Source organism: Notothenia rossii, assembly GCF_949606895.1.
Source record: "Notothenia rossii genome assembly, chromosome: 9".
Classification (NCBI taxonomy): domain Eukaryota; kingdom Metazoa; phylum Chordata; class Actinopteri; order Perciformes; family Nototheniidae; genus Notothenia; species Notothenia rossii.
In genome coordinates, this window is record NC_136907.1 from 57,441,644 (window position 1) to 57,459,086 (window position 17,443).

At 39.9% G+C, this 17,443-nt stretch overlaps 1 long non-coding RNA gene across 1 annotated transcript; it reads left to right on the top strand.

The window, feature by feature from the left end:
• Positions 1-7,429: 7,429 nt before the first annotated feature.
• Positions 7,430-17,331, top strand: LOC307020143. The gene is made up of 3 exons (XR_013802785.1): positions 7,430-16,426; positions 16,556-16,766; positions 16,874-17,331. It is a non-coding gene; the product is annotated as an uncharacterized lncRNA (long non-coding RNA).
• Positions 17,332-17,443: the final 112 nt, after the last annotated feature.

Here is a 17,443-nt window from a genome sequence, read left to right on the forward strand (position 1 = left end):
CATCCCGACAAGAGTCAGAGACCCCCTGAGAGTTATTACAGCGAGAAAACAAACTTTAATTATGGAAAATGTAAGATTTCATAACGTTGAAAGTCCCCGTTGTTTCCAATGTGCTATGCCGTCGACATTTTCAGAAACCTCACAGTTTATTGATGTTTATCAAACCATTTAGTCTCCTGTAACTATAAGTGGGCCTACCATTAAACACTGTAACAATCAGATTAAGGTCAAGTAGGCTATGCTACTGTGATGACTCAATTAATACATATTTGCATTAAAAACTACCAAAAATACACATGCATTCATCAAAACTAGGCTATATGACAATATTAACAAATAAATGTATCTAATACAAATCATCTATATTAACATTTTAGGTTATATCACCCAGCTTCAAGCTGAAATACATTCATATTGTAACTTTGAATCAATCTAATTAAAGTCACTCGCTTTAATTTAGCATTATTTCCATCATATACATGTGCAATATTATATCTTCAAACAATAAACAGACATATGCTTCACTAAAGCACAATATTAACTGACATGAGGGCCTAAAGGTGGGTCTTGTTTTGTTACCGGACCCGTCTTGTCTTGAGGAGGTTTTCAGACTTTGATTATATGTTTCATGTTCCTTCATTTATGTTTTTTATCTAACAACCACATCCATCTTTGGCAAGTTAATCTTTGACAGGTTTACTAAAAGGCAAACACATAGTGGAGTATATTGTCAATACTAAATTGTTTGAGACTAGACAAGGTCCATTGTACAGGACTAATGCCCAAAATACTCACATTTCAAGTAATCCTCTGCAGTGCATCTGATGTAGATGTTTCCTCTTGTAAAATGATAAAATATGTTGTTAAGTAAGAAGTTTACTAGAGTCTGACATCCTCTCGTGTTTTGCTGACCTTCTCCAGGTGCCACATACAAAGCGCCGGCGCCCTGCTGCTTCTGCAGACCTTCCCCAGAAAAGGAAGCAGACCTCCTAAACCTGCTGCCCTGCCGCCTGTCTCTAATGTGGCCCCCGGCCCCCAGACCTCCACTGCTCCCCTGCACCTCGAAGACCCTATCAGGATCCACAACCGCTCAGTCGAGGAGTACCAGCTCATCTACCATAAAGTTGTGGATAACATGCTGAGGTATGTTGTGTCCCAAATGAGTCAGTTCATTCACAGAGTTTCCACTCTCTTAGAAATCTATCTCTCTATTTTCCTTCATCATAAAGATTTATTTTGTGTTTCTCCTCTCAGGTTCCCGAACGGTCTCCTGCGTCCATATAGTTTGGGTCTGGGTCGTCGTATCAAGCAGAAGCTGTGGGAGCGACTGGACCGTCTGATGTTCACAGAGACAGTGGATGAAGACGGTCTGGTCCATGTGGACGTGTCCTTCGGTGCTGGAGTCCAGCCTCCGCTCTACAACGTGGATGTTTCTGGTGAACCAGAGCCCGAATATCCACCAGCAAAAAGGGCAAAGCACTAAGACACACTCTCATAAGCTGACATATCTAAATAATACTGTGCTTTAAGTTTAGTTTAGTTGTTTTAAGTTTCATTTGAGTAGTTTTAAGTTTTAAGTATGGCAGTTAAGTTTAAGTTTATTAAGTGTAGAGATAAGTTTTTAGTGCCAAGCATAAGTATTAAGTGTTAAGTCTTTAGTTTTAAGTATTTAGTAATAAGTATAAAGCGTTAAGAGGAAGTGTTTAGTTTAAGTTTTGAGTAATACGTTCAAGTATTTAGTGTTAAGAGTAAGTATTTAGTAGTAAGTATAAGTATTTAGTGTTAAGAGTAAGTATTTAGTATTAAGTATAAGGATTTAGTGTTAAGAGTAAGTATTTAGTAGTAAGTATAAGTATTTAGTGTTTAGTTTAAGTTTTGAGTAATACGTTCAAGTATTTAGTGTTAAGAGTAAGTATTTAGTCGTAAGCAGTGCTTGAATTGGGCCGGTACTCACCGGTACGCAGTACCGGCACTTCTGATTTTTACCCATGTGGTACCGGCACTTCTTACTGAGCACCGGCAAGGTGCCGGTACTCAGTAAAATGCCGGTACTCAGCCGCCGGCAATATACGTATATATTGTGAACGCAACGCAGCGCAAATGTGGGTCTGACTCTGCCTCACAGAGGGTGACTGGCTGTCTACATGACGTGGCCTGCCGACATTGCCACTTTCATACAGATCATACTAATGCCCTCGATTGGTCTCTGTGTGTCATTCAAGCTCGGGAGGGTGTGTGTTGGTGTATGTGTGGCGCGAGCGAGCGAGAAAGCGCGCGCACCGGTTACGTGTATTGTTGTTAGCATCTGGTGCTAGCTAGCTGCGCTAACGGATATAAGGAGCTGTTTCAACAACAAGGTGGAGGGAGAGTCCTTTGCTGTCAGACTGAGAGGCTGATAACTACAGCTCTGGTGAGGTAAATTACTCTCTGAGTCTTTAGATAGTTAACTTAGTTTAAGTTATCTCAGTGGGTCTCAAACGGTTCGGTCACCATTTATGTAAACACATATTTCCATTTGAGGGGGTAGTGTTAGAAATTAAAATCAATGTTTTGATGGTATAATGTAGCTTAAACATACCGTCAGTTTAAACGCTCTTTTATACTGAAAAACCAGAAATTCTTGTGCACAAGCAGTTAAGCTTTTATTCTGAAAATCCTTCATCTACGGTTAGCATTTAGCATGTGGCTAATATACGATTTCCTAAAGAGGTGAATTGAGTAGCGAAATGATATGGAGTGGTGCAAACCGAAACCTACGGATTTAACACTACAACTATAGATGTCGAGGTACTACCATGTTGAATATTAAATGAAAGTACAGTTTATTTGAATACATTATTGTTTACAGACGAGAGTAGCATGTGACAACATCCGGAATGACCGGAAACCAAACGAGCCGAGAAGTATTGTTTAGAGCAGCGATACTCAACCCGCGGCTCGCGAGCCGCATGCGGCTCTTTTAAGACTAACTGCGGCTCTTTTAAGTCCCACTTAAAAAATAAAAAATAAAAAAAAAATCTTTGAAAAACGAAAAACAAAGTCAGAAGAATTCATCAACATTTCATTATCACTCACAAGTCACACATCAGTCGTCGCCCCTCCCCCTCTGAATAGCCAATCAAATATTATGTCAGGTTTCGCGCTCTGATTGTTTCGCGCGAGATAATTGCTACGTCACACTGGGAAAACTATACAGCACTATGCAAAAATGGCTACGACTAAACGGAAATATGAAGAGGAATATCGAACATTTAAAGAGGACTGGGAACTGGAGTTTTTCTTCGTCTCCACCGGTTCGGGAAAATGCACCTGCCTGCTTTGTGACAACATCATTTCACAATTTAAAAGGTCCAATTTGCAGCGCCATCACGACACAAAACACCCGAAGTTTAGTACCGACTTTCCGAAAGGTGGAGAGCTGAGGGCGGAAAAGCTGGCTAGACTCAAACAGAACCGAACTGCTCAAAAAAACTTTTTCCACACTAATACGAGTGAAAGAGCGACAGAGGCATCCTACAAAATCACACATGAACTGATGAAAAAGATGAAGCCATATACTGATGGAGAAATGGTGAAGGACTGCATACTGCTGGCTTGTTCAACGTTGTTTCCTGAGAAAAAAGACCTGGAACGAGAGGCCAAAAAAATGCAACTGTCGGATTCTACTGTAGCTAGGAGGGCATCAGACATTTCAGAGAACATTGCACATACTCTTAAGGACAAACTGTCATCCGCTGAGTTTGTCAGCCTTGCAATGGACGAAAGCTTGGATGTCAATGACACGCCACAATTACTAATCTTTATCCGGGCGGTCAACAGTAAGCTTGACATTACAGAGGAACTGCTTGACATGGTTTCACTGAAAAATGGAACAACGGGCATTGAAATAAAAAACGCTGTGCTGGAAACATTACAGAAGTTTAACATTGGCCCAGAAAAAATCACAGCATTCACGACAGATGGCGCACCGGCGATGCTTGAGGAACGGAGCCGTGGCCTTGCTGAAAGAGACGCTTAAAAACGGCGGGGTTGCTGCTGAGGGTATTTTCTCATACCATTGTATTGTGCATCAACAAGCCTTGTTTGCTAAGTTCAAATGTCTGAATGAAGTGATGGCAAATGTAATCGAAGTGGTTAATTATATCAGGGCCCGTGCAAGAAACCACTTAAATTTTAAACTGCTGTGTGAGGAGTTTGACACTCACTATGGAGATTTGGTGTTACACACCGAGATCAGATGGCTGTCTAAAGGACGTATGCTTGCACATTTAATGGACTTGATTGAACCCCTGAAAGCCTTCATTGTCGGCCAAGGGGAGACTTCCCGATTTTCCTTTTTGGATGATAAAGAGTGGGTGCTGTCTGTTGCGTTCCTGTGTGACATTACGCAGCACTTGAACGAACTTAATCTCAAGATGCAGGGAAGAAACAAGACCGTGTATGAGCTCTACACGGCTGTCAAAGTATTTTCTGACAAACTGGATGTACTCGACCAAAGTGTCCGTGGTTCTGATTACCGTTTCTTCCCCACCGTGCAGAAAGTGATGGCGAGGCATGCAGACGCTCTCCTGACCTGTCAATCTCAATTCTGTGAGGTGCTAACTGAGCTCAAGCAAAACTACACATCCAGATTCCACGACTTCAAGGACCATAGCAATATTTTTCTACTTGTGAAAAACCCATTCCTGATTGAAGTCAATGAAATGAAGCAAATAAGCGACCAGCTCGGACTTGTGCAGCTTCAAATGGAGTTCGTGGAGTTAAAGAGCTCAGATGAACTTCAGCGTCAATTTCGGATTACAGATGTCGTGGACTTTTGGAAACTGGTGGGGCATCTACCAAATATCTCCAGACTGGCAAGACGCATCATCTCAATGTTTCCGTCCACATACCGGTGTGAAGCAGCATTCTCTGCGCTCACAAAAATAAAATGTCGCAACCGAAACAGATTGAGTCTGCAGCACACAACAGAGGCCCTCCGGATCGCCGTTTCCAGCGCAGAGCCCGACTTCAAATCACTTGTGCGGCAGAAGGAGTGTCAGAAATCACATTGAGTGTGAAGTAAGGTCAACATTACTCTTCTGACAACCCCTGCTGTGTATAATCTGCTGTTATATGGACTGTGATTATCAGTAAACATGCTGTCTGTTATCTGTTGTTTTGTGTGTTTTGTGGTTGCAGTGAAAATAAGAAATCACAGTTATTGCACTGTACATTATGCTTTTCATTCTTAAGTAACATATTACTATTATCCATATTCTCAAATGCATAAAGGTTTCAGGGAGGAAAGGAGCGCTTTTGGATTGTGGCTCTTGCAAAAATATTATTTCGTCAATGTGGCTCCTGATTAGGACAAGGTTGAGTACCACTGGTTTAGAGTATTGATTACAGCGTTTAGAATGTGTTAAATGAAAAGTGATGAAAGAGAATATGAGGAGAAACGGCGTGTTAAGCATATATTGAATGTGAAAAGAACCTATCCTCTGTTTAAATGCAATAACGGACATTGGAGACGAGGTGATCCGGCTGGCGGGGAGGAGCCAGCAGAGGATATATAACAGCGCCGGAGGAGAGATCCGGTCTCTTCTCTTCTTGCTCAGGAGAGCCAGATCACAGCTGTTTTCTGCCGGAACAATATTCTGTCTGTAACACTACCGCGCCTTTTTTAATTAAAGTATCCCATTTGAATCTTTTCAGAGACTCCATTTAGTCTCATTTTAAAGCTTCTCTCCTGGACGCGAGAATAAAGAACATATTTAACAATTGGCGAGCTAGCCGGGATCTCGCAAAACCGGGAGAGACTACAGCAGGCTGCTTGCTGGACCCGCTGGCATCCGTTCAACACACAGAGAGCTCAAATCAACTAGGTAAGGAGAAACCTGTTATATCGAATTCTTCAATAGTTAATGTAGGACAATGTTAGTTCTGTGTGTTTGACGGCGGCCAGCGGATCCTGAAAATAGCTGTGCAATTTAAGTTAAAACAAGCCTAAATTGATAAACATTGGTATCATACCACGTGGCGTTGCTTTGTTACAGGCAGGGTGAGTTCAATTTCTTTTTTTCTATTTAATCCTGCATGCTATTCGTTTGTCTGTTATTACATGTCGGCTAGAGGCCAATCACTATATGTGTCTTTTGTTGCGTTTTACGTTTTACGTGAATGGTTTTAGGCCATTAAGCAGTCGGGACTGCTTGAGGCAAAGACACAGCCAAAGTTTGAAGCTAAGGTTATTGGAGTGAGTGTTTTGTGTAACAACAGTGTGAGGCTGTTTTAAAAAAGTCCTTTTTCAAGGAAAAGGCCTGAGGAGTTTGAAGCTTTCAGTGGTTACTCTATTTCTGTTTTTCAAGACATTGCGTTGTGGATTACGGCAGGAAGTGCGACATTCGTGCGTTAGATAGACGATATTCTTCTGATTGTGTTTGGATAGCGTCCTATTTGTCCCATAAATAGCGTGTTTAAACAGAAGAGATGACCATACTGGCTCTTAAAGTCAAAACATTTACGTACATGGGTAGAGGGCTATGACGTAAGGGTATGAGGCCCATTTATCATTGTAAACTAAATAGAAATGTTATTTTAAACTACAGTGTTGTGTGTTGAATTTACTAGACAAAATATCACCTCACCAATTTCAACTCCAGGTGTTTTCTCAAATCCCTTTGTTCTTCAGGTCAAAGGTTGGAAAACCAGTTGCCATCTTGTCTTGACCTCATGTTCACGGTGAGCCACACGGCAGTCACCATTTCATGAAATGCTAATTGAAGTACTCTGTTTGCTTTAACACACTGAGGCTAGGCATTCCATCTTCTAAAGAACATCATACTTCTTGTTAGAGTTAGAACTATTGGAAGTACTTCTGCTGGTAAATGTGTATTGGCGGTTTTGTGAATATTCTTCTTTGCAAATGTGTTTTGGCGGTTATGTGCTGTGTTGTTTAACCATAGTGTAAATTCCTATTTTAAAGATATTTTTGAGGAAACTAAGTTTCTCCTTGTTAAAAACGAGTCAGTTTTGAAACAGCTATTCCCTAGTGGATTAAGCTGGAATTTAAAATAGCGCACTCTGGTGGTAGTACAGAATTATTACCCAAATAGCGGAAACACCATAACATTGTGAATTTGAACCAAATTCATATTTCAAAGTCAAAACCATACACGGTACAACTTTATTTTAACATTTCATATTTTAATTTTGCATATTTTTTATATATTAATTAACTTTATTAATATTTTACTTTAAACTTAAAAAAAAAAAAAAATCTATAAAAATAATAAAACATTGAGCAAGAAAAAAAAAAAAAAAAAAGAAAAAAAAGTTAAAGTTCGGACGAACAGCAACGAAGGTGCTAGTCAGAAGATTAGTGCTTCATCTTTGATAAGTTCATAAATAATTAGAGAACATGTCACCAAAACAAACTAAATTGAGACTAGACGCAGGGCCAGGCTCAACTGCAGATATCAAGGAAAGGGTAAAAATCAGATCCGATGCTTTAACAGTTTCAAGTAAAAGACAGAGGACATGGAACCAAATGGAGAAACTGTTAGAACAGTGGCAAACGAGAGGATTGATTCCAGCAGATGATCAACCTGGACCAACGGAAGCCCATAGAAAAGCTGTAGTTGAACATGAGAATGCTGAATATCTACAACAGGAAAACGCATGGATCAAAGCCGGACAACCCTCTTGGTATGGACCTGTAAACATTGCTATGAACAGAGCTGAAAAAAGAAAAGCTATGGTTGCAAGTCTGGTATTCCATCTGGAAGATGCCAGCCAAGGATTGACAAACAGCTTACATGTGGAAGAACTCGGCAGAATAATGAAAAAGGAACTCAACAGAGGAATGGAAGAGAGACGAAAGGCAGTTGAAGCCCATAATGACATTATTGAAGAGAGACGAAAGTCAGTTGAAGCCCATAATGACATTGTTGCAGATAGACAACGGAGAGAACAAGAAGAACGAAGAACCGGTGCATATACCTCCATGCCATTGATAGCGGCTGGAAGAGGAGGATTTCAATACAAATCATGGACTCACAGGGACATGGAAGCATTAGTGTCAAAGCTACCTCCACTCACGAAAGGAGGTCAGAAGTGGGTGAATGATCTGAAGAGATACACAGCCCAGGACCACCTGTGCTTGGGAGACATGAGGGCCCTGCTCGGACGGATTGAAAGACGACTTGAAGTGAGAGCAATAGATTCCGAGGCCAATTGCACAAATGACCCAGATGACACTCCATTCAACTACATCCGGTCGAATTATTGGGCTGCTATTCGTCACATCTACCCAACAACACGGAGTTTACATGCCCTCAACAGCCTGAGAAAAGAACCGGGGGAAGACATGTATGCCTTCCTGAAGAGATGTGAAGGAGTGTGGGAGGACTCCACTGGAGAACGACATGACGTTTCACCGTCTGTCGTAATGCTGTGGAAGAACGCGGTCATTAACACCCTTCCCCAATCAGTGCAGGCAAGCCTGGGAGATGTGGTGGCATTAGACGCTATACCCATTGAAGAATGGAGACAACATCTCATTTACCATGATATGAAATACCAAGCAACCCAGAGATGTCAAAGACGTACAGAATTTCCAAACATGAACCAAATGCCGCAGACAGCCTTGTATCAACCACAACAATGAGGAAGCTTAGAGGACCAGACCATCAGGTGATGCATCTTCAGCACTAGAGTATTTGGAAATCCAGCTACATAGAGCCACATATGTCACCACAGGAGGGAGAGGTTGAATGTTATTTAAAAGATAGTGAGTAGAATATTGCATTTACACAGAGCATCCACAGATTAGAAGTAGCAGAGTAGAACATTTAGCAGACTATTTTTGTAATTATGAGAAGGAAAATACATTACGAGTGATGTTGTTCCCCCACACAGAAAACTATTGTGTCCACACAACTAGTGAGGTCAAGAAGACGGGCTTCCACCCAAAATATGCAAGGGGCGGCGATACACCTGACGTGAAGCTGTCCAGACCTGAAAACAGAAACTCGATTCTGTGGTGGTGAAGTCTGGCTACAAAGGGAGGTGTCCGATAGGGTCGCTTGTCTCAAACCAGTGAAGAAGTCAACAAGAACCCAGCTGAACTAGAGAGTGACTGTTAGCGGGAGAACAGTGACGGAGCGACGGAGACTGGCCCAACATTTTCCAGCCAGTACATAGATGGACCCCGTCAGAAGACCGGGGCTGTGTTTAAAGGGGAACTTCATTTATTGTTAGCCAGAAGTGCAGTTTTTAATCAAACAATTATTTGATTTATGGAGTCAGATTACATTTTTCTCATAAACACAATTTTATAATCGGTCTGAAGTATCTGTTTTAAGGCGTGAGCTGCAGATTAAATAACATAACACTGATTGAGAGCTTGGATGAAGAAGTTGTAGGGTTTTTACAACAGTTTCAAGAATCAGTCTTTATTTATTTATTCTTGAGTAACTTTACTGATTTATAGTGTTGTGCGTAAGGCAATATCTCATTTGAGTGAGGGGCACCAGCCCTTCATGCAGGTCACTCTCTGAGAGAATAGTTCATATTTTCCCTCCAGTTTGGAGAAATATTATTTTATCATATGTTAGTTCAGCAGTGTCAACCAATCCTCTAATCCTAGAGTTATTGAGACGCATTAGCGACACCAGGGGTATTGTTTTTCGCAGCAACGATGATGCATAATACCATGACAAAAGCCATTATTGAAACAAGTAAACTATTAGAAGTGTTAATTGCTGATTTTTTTTTTGTGAATATGCATTTATACCATCAGAAAACCATAAATCATACGATATTTTTGTACCCCTTGTGGGTACACGGAGAAGTTATATTTATTTAATGCAACGTTATGGGTTTTACATGTCCTGTTCAGAATAGGGTAATCATTGCAATATTAATTGAGCATTTTATGCTCAAAGGAGGGAGTGTCATGATTATACAGATATGTTGATTTCAGTGACGTTGTAGTTAATAAATAATAACATGTAGTCAACAAGAGGTATGCCGAAGCTCGGGCCTTCTCCAAGGAGGGAGTGGTCCAGTTTTAGATATTAGACAAATAGAAGTGGATGAATATGTCAGAACTCTGAGTAATATTATGCAAGTTTTGTCTACATAGCAGGCTAGGAAAACTACAGAGATACCAGACGAGACACCAGAAGAGACTCCTGTTCGGCCAGGTGATTGGGTGAGGGTGAAAGTTCACAAAAGACAGTGGGCTGATCCCCGGTGGACGGAAGCGTGAAAAGTTGTAACGAACTTCAAACGCGCTCCGGTTTAAAGGTAAAGAAAAAGGAGCAAATTGACACCACCTCACACATTGTCACCCTTCACTGGCAACTTCCAGAACATTATTGGGAGTTAGGACTGATTTGGCAGAGCTGGAACAAAACAATAAATAGAAATAAGATAAAGATAGAAACAGCTCAAAAGACAAATTGTCTATAGATTTTTATAGATTGTACATTAATGTGAAAACCTATTTTTTGTTTTACATCTGTAAAAAGAGTCCAATTTGTTATGTTATTTTTGTACTCATTATTTAAATTCTGTAACGGACACAACCAGGGATAAAATAGAGATGATGACAAGAACAAAGCCAAACCAATTGTGGGGTCCCCTAGGGATAAGAGTCAGAATAGCATTGTTGATTGTGCTCATTACACTTGGCACCTTTCTGGTTGGAAGGGGAGTACAATATTATGTAAGACATGGATCCATTAGTTCACTCATAGAATGCCCACATCACTAACAAGACTCCAGCTGGGTTTCAGAGACTTTCACTTATCCCCAGAGCCAAAAGATCAGCTGAGCAACAAGAGGAGGAGTTAGAAATACTCGGTCCCAAACAAGAGGCGGTTATAATCAAGATGATTCACCCCCTTATATGCAGTTCTTGTATCAAATGATGAGATGGGTTTAAGTGATTGGGATATGTAAGTGATGGGGATTTACAGATTAGGGGAATCTCTAAATACACTGGATCCATGTTTTAGTCCGTACCAGAAACACCCCCTGTTAAGCTATGAACAACCGATCGGTGACCTGAGCACAATTATTGAAAATGATTGTTAGACACAGGCTACTAACCCACAAGTACAGCTTTGTACGTACAAACTCTATGAACAAGATTCCCCAGCAGATAGTGGCGACAGTGCAGATATGTCCAGTCACAAAAGTTACTACGGTTCTAAATAACAGTGAGATTTAAAGTGATGGAGAAAATATGGAGACGTTCTTTTATAGTGTGTGAAATATGTGGTGCTTGAAACATGTAGGTATTTAAATTTATAGAAGAAAATGGTTTCCTGAAAGAGTTAATTGGAATAAACATGTTACAGTGGGTGAAGGCAATGTTTAGGGATATGGTAAAATTATTAGTAGACATGAATTGTGTTTAGATGACATTTAACAACTAAGATGGATAGTAAGATTAGGAAAATAGAGTGGAAAAGGTTGGATTTATTTTACCTCAGTGTGTTAGAATTAACTATAGATAATGCGTCCCGAGATCTCTCTCTCTCTCTCTCTCCACCTGTCAGAACGCTACGACCCCATCGTCCAAGCAGACAAAAGACCTCACCACGGAAGACTCCTCCTCCTCCATAGAACAGACAGAGAACCAGAGCTGAACCAACAACTCCAACGCTGCATCCAGAACTATCTCTACCTGAGGCATCCAGAACCAAAACCAGGTGACATAAAAAGGCACACTCTCATCGGTCCCCCACAGGACATGAAGTTCCAAGCTGAGCCACAAGATTTGGGCACAAGAGCAGAGTGTGGGACATGAGAGCGGAATACGCCCTCCAAGCAACCAGTAGAGACTGTAAAGGAGGAGATGAAAAGCAAAGCAGATGGGACACTGAAAAGAGTTACAGCGGAAGGATCCAAGAGCAGATGGACTGAGGAGAAGGTGGACGGAGGAGAGGAAAGAACGGAGGAGTTGGCATGGTCCGGCAGAATGTGAGGGGGTCGTGGCTTGACAACCAGAGGGGGAGAGAAGGAAAACGGGAGTTTGTGAGTTTACACATAAACACACTTATTCACCAATGATAAATACGTAAAGAAAAAGATTTATTAGCCATGAATGAATCAATTGGTGAATTTATAAAGAGGAAACTATTAAATAACCCTAAAAACACACTGAGGGTAGAACATATTATTCAATCTTTTCATCATATGAACAAATTATTCTTTAAGAGTTTTTTATTCATGTGTGAATTTGGGTAAGATTTAATTTGTTACAGTATAGACCTACAGTTTAAAGGGATGGTTTTAGTAACCACTCTATAAAAGCAGACAAATCTTTATTTGTATGGAAAATGTTAAAGGTAGAGCTAGTACCAAGCCAAAGATGGTATTCCAATCTAGAGTATTGATTTCTCCATTGTAGCATGGTTATTACCTCAGGAGGGAAGATTAAGGTGGAAATAACATTTGTTTTTCGTCCAAGATGTAGAGTTTTAAAATGACACTGGGCAAAGAGCGAAAGCAAAGTTTAATTTTAAAAAAAAACTAATGTAGTTGGGAGCAATACATGCAGGGCCTTGGAGCACTCATTGTGATGGTGCATATTTGTTACAACAAACATCGTTTAGGGAGAAGGGGTCGCTCAACCCACCCTGCAGATGTTTTAAATCTTACTTGCAGCTTCAGAGGGAGCGCACGGCACCAGAGTATGAGTTTTAAAAGACAAGCGCCACCAGCTCCTAATGGTCATCCATTCACCAGATGACCTGACATTTAGAGATGTTATTTAAAGGAGAAACATATCTGCCATTAATGTAAATTCCTGAATTAAACTACAAACCATTAATGAAATGACTTCTGTTTTTAAAATCCTTGTTAAAGGAGGGAGTAATTATCACATGCTCGGCACCCAAGGTTCCACACACTGTAAAAGGGGTTAGCATAGCTATTTAAGTAGACAAGAATTGAAAATAAATTAGTATAATGAGTTATTGATATTCCACAAGTTTTCACACCATTTCAGGGACTTTATCACTGCATTAGAACAGACCACCCAAAGGTACTGAGTAGGAACTTTTAAGTGATGAAACTCTACAACTGTTGTAACTGACCAAAATCTTCTCCCAGAAATGACTGTCTAGAATGCCGTACCCCAGAGTAGAACGTACAACGGCCCCTTCTAGAGAACATATTACTTTCATACCTTAAATGGTATGAAAGGAGGGAGGGTAAATTTCTCAGGAGGAGACAGTTACAAATGCTAGCAGAACAAGACGACCCACCCCGTATACAGATGTGGATGACAATGATCAGTTAGTTTAAATGATATGGATGTTCGGAGATGAGATTGATCAATGAATGTCCAGCCGATGTGATTCTTTAAATGATGAAATCATGTGAAGAAGTGAGCAAAATTGAAATGGAGTGAATCCATTTCAATTTACTTCATACTATTCCAAGATAGTATATTTTTAATATTTTTATTATTCCAATTAATTTTACACTATTCTAAGATAGTCCATTTTATTTGACTTGATTATTTTATACTATTCTAATATGGTGGATTTCATGTTGTATAAATCATTGCTATTCTAAAATGGTTTGTTTCTTTTCACTTTGTAAAAACAAGTGCCTTAACACTGAGCGTGGTATGAGAACGGTTTCTGTGAAAGGAGGGAGGAAGAAATGTTCTGATACCAAGCCATTGCTGCTATTTTGAAGAATGATATTGAATGCAAACACGAGAAGTTATACACAAGGGACAACTTTTAGGTTTGAACCAGGCAAATAATTTATTTTGTATTTTTGTAAAGTTAAGCCTATTGAACCATTCCATTTAGATTGTATGTTTGTAATATGAGATATGTACTATGCGAAGTTCAGATGAAGAACTCATTGATTTCAGTATTATACACACCTTTTAGGTGTGTAAGGAGGGACTGTTAGAAATTAAAATCAATGTTTTGATGGTATAATGTAGCTTAAACATACCGTCAGTTTAAACGCTCTTTTATACTGAAAAACCAGAAATTCTTGTGCACAAGCAGTTAAGCTTTTATTCTGAAAATCCTTCATCTACGGTTAGCATTTAGCATGTGGCTAATATACGATTTCCTAAAGAGGTGAATTGAGTAGCGAAATGATATGGAGTGGTGCAAACCGAAACCTACGGATTTAACACTACAACTATAGATGTTGAGGTACTACCATGTTGAATATTAAATGAAAGTACAGTTTATTTGAATACATTATTGTTTACAGACGAGAGTAGCATGTGACAACATCCGGAATGACCGGAAACCAAACGAGCCGAGAAGTATTGTTTAGAGTATTGATTACAGCGTTTAGAATGTGTTAAATGAAAAGTGATGAAAGAGAATATGAGGAGAAACGGCGTGTTAAGCATATATTGAATGTGAAAAGAACCTATCCTCTGTTTAAATGCAATAACGGACATTGGAGACGAGGTGATCCGGCTGGCGGGGAGGAGCCAGCAGAGGATATATAACAGCGCCGGAGGAGAGATCCGGTCTCTTCTCTTCTTGCTCAGGAGAGCCAGATCACAGCTGTTTTCTGCCGGAACAATATTCTGTCTGTAACACTACCGCGCCTTTTTTAATTAAAGTATCCCATTTGAATCTTTTCAGAGACTCCATTTAGTCTCATTTTAAAGCTTCTCTCCTGGACGCGAGAATAAAGAACATATTTAACAGTAGTGATTAGTAAAATGCATGAATAATACAAACAAAATGTTAACTAGGTGAAAAAAGGTAAGATAAACTTGTTGAGAGCTAAAACTAGTCTTTGCTGTTGCCTCAAAGAGGAGCAGGGGGAGAGGAGGGAGACAGGAGAGGCCGATTCAGGAGCACAGACACACTCACAACTATAAATGAACCAAAAACAAATAAATAAACAAGTTTCAATGTTTTTTCATATTGGATATTGTATGTTATTGGTTATGGCCATGTACTTATGGTTTTATGATTATTTAAATGTATACATTTTTGTTTCATATGGGTGTAGTCTCTTTATTTCCCCCTCAAAATGCACCAGATTGATGCATTTAAGTCCAACATTTTAAAAAAAATCTTAGTAGTAACCCATCTCCATATGTTTCTTTTTGGGTAGTAGATTTAAACTAGACGGCTATCACTTTGTGCAGCAACGCTATTGACAAATAAATCCAGCAAAAGGGCACAAAAAACTGGTAGTGGCCTCAGGGACGAGGAGTCATTTAACCAGCCAGTAGGAGTCAAGCTTTACTTTCTTTTATATCCATAAAGAAAAAGTAAATCTGTTTACAGTTCTTTCATTATGGATGTTGAGAGGTATCCATATATCTCTTCATTTTGCTCTCAAAGTGCACCAGATTGATGCATCTAACATCAATATTTAAAAAAAAATGTTCCCGGGGGAGCATGCCCCCGGACCCCCCTAGACTAGAGGGTGTCAGGTCCACTCCCCACTTATAAAAATAGCACTTTAACACTGCACCCCCTCTAATCTCAGATGCACCCTGAGTCATTTTGTTTAAGTACAGTGAGCCTTTCTAAAATATACAGAAAAGAGACAAACCCACCAGCATTATAGGATATACTATGACTTTGTGCCAAATACTTGTTGCTGATTTAGAGTACTGGCACCTTTTTTATTCCAATTCAAGCACTTGTAGTAAGTATAAGTATTTAGTGTTAAGAGTAAGTATTTAGTAGTAAGTATAAGGATTTAGTGTTAAGAGTAAGTATTTAGTAGTAAGTATAAGTATTTAGTGTTTAGTTTAAGTATTTAGTGTTAAGAATAAGTATTTAGTGTTAAGAGTTAGTATTTAGTTGAGATAAGTTTACGTTCATTGATCTTAATGTATCTCACCACTGATGAATTGTCTTCCTCTGAATCAGTTCCTGCTCCTCTGTTAACAGTCTTCTTAATCCAGCTTCAGCCTCAACAGCAACAGTTATTACCTGCCAGACCACCTGCTCCACCCTCCAGCCTCCACCTGTTACTTCTACCTTCCACCTCAGACAACACATCAGCCTTGAGCTGCAGCCTGTGAGATGAAAAACTCCTCTCCACCTCCACCCTCTGTCAGCAACCTGCAGCCATCTCCTCCAACTGCACATTCTGTTGAATAGCTGATGGCTAAACCTCCATCTACAGCCTCTATAAGGAAACCTGCAAAGATGTTATCCTACTGCCATGTGGAGACCTGAGTGGAACAGCAAGGACCAGAGAAACACACGCAGATATAGTCCTTCAGTTAATATTCAAAAATATTTCTGTGTTATTAAAGCTGGCTCTCTGTTTACCTTCTGTTCACTTGTTCTTCTTCTCACAGGTGTTTCCATATGTGGTGTGAAAGACTGAGCTCACACTCCTCAACATGAACGTGACTGACTGTGATGATGCCTTCATGAAACGAGAGAGCTCCTCTTCCTCCCAAGTTGTACGTACAGTATAGCAGTATGAGATTTCTTAACAACACACTCTGAGTGAATTGGGATTTTTAATGGAAGTTCGGTGATTAATTATATTTGATATATATATTATATATTTACACTTCCATATCTACCAGGAGCTGCTTCAGGGCCCTGAGGACAACTCCTTCTACAACAGCTCTGTTCCAGAGATGCTTCCTCTTCCTCCTCCTCCTCCTCCTCCTCCTCCTCCTCCTCCTCCTCCTCCTCCACATCCTCCTCCACATCCTCCTCCACATCCTGCACCTTCACCACCCCTCCTGCTCTCATGCCTTCGTGAAACAGAAAGAGCTCCTCTTCCTCCCACTTGTACGTACAGTATAGCAGTATGAGACATTAAGTCATGGGATTTTTGATGGAAGTTTACTGATGAATGCTATTTTAATGCAACACCTTTTCTTTTGGATTTTCTGCAGGCTTTGTTGGACTTCCAGATCCAGAGATACTTCATTTCTGTCCCTCCCCATCTCTGCAACCACCAGCACTTTCTACGCAAGCCGATTCATTGAAGTCCAAAGATTGCAGAGACGCTCCACCCGAGACTTCAGTGCCTTACTTTTCCAACAACGCCCCCTAAAACGACGTCTAATTGCTCTTTTACTGTGTACTAAGCCTCTGCACTGTTTTACAATAAATGAACTATTGTCTGCAACCATCTGATCAGTAATTTGAGACCAGAATAATTAGTATAAAACAGATCCTAAGGATATGATTGTTTTTGTGTGTTTAAGTTGAATTGTGTTCCTTTGCCATGGTATATTAATTATTAGTCGCCACTTATTTAGGGTTTATATTAATACATTAATAACATTAATACATTCACTTTCTAGTAATTCATCATGTCCGCAATTTCTTGAGCCAAATGTACAAAGACATCTGACACAAAATGTAATTTACTGCAATTACGGCTATTTTAGCCAATACAACAGTTCCACAATCTCATCTCAAATATCAACAAGTATCATTGAAATGCGTATTAAATAAAT